This window comes from Prunus persica, chromosome G1 (genome assembly GCF_000346465.2).
Source record: "Prunus persica cultivar Lovell chromosome G1, Prunus_persica_NCBIv2, whole genome shotgun sequence".
Taxonomy (NCBI): Eukaryota; Viridiplantae; Streptophyta; class Magnoliopsida; order Rosales; family Rosaceae; genus Prunus; species Prunus persica.
Genome location: NC_034009.1, coordinates 44,902,681 through 44,903,250, shown reverse-complemented (window position 1 = coordinate 44,903,250; position 570 = coordinate 44,902,681).

The following is a 570-nucleotide window of genomic DNA, read 5'->3' as shown; positions in this document are numbered from 1 at the left end:
GACAAGGGGGTATCTAAAGTTGGTCTCCCTAGCATTTTCCTTCTTTTTTTGGGTCTGATATAAGGCATGAATGTCAGGTTCTTTAGAATGACATATTTGATTATGGGATTTTCTGAACTTAGTTTAATGTTTATGGAAAACACAATCTGTCATAATTATATTCCAGTAGCACCCATGCTTGCTTAAATTGTTTTCCATAAATATTAAACTATATATGTCTCGTTTACTTATTATGAAATGGGAAAAATTATGAATCAGGGAATTAATTAGATAGATAAATCAAGGTATTGGAATTGGATCTACTACTCCCCTTAGTTGATCTCATTCCCGATTTGAGGATATTCGTCTTTGATAACATATTTTAAGGTGAAATCCACAATTTTTTTTTTGGAGTTATGTATTAGTAAATACAGGCAAGTCAGAAATTGAAATCATTTCAATACTCATTCCTACATGCCAAATTCAGAAACTCCCATAATCAAATATGTCATTATAAAGAATGTATAATTCATGCCATAAAATTCCAGACCCGCACTCGTTTTATAGCCTATTTACATGTCATTAATTAAC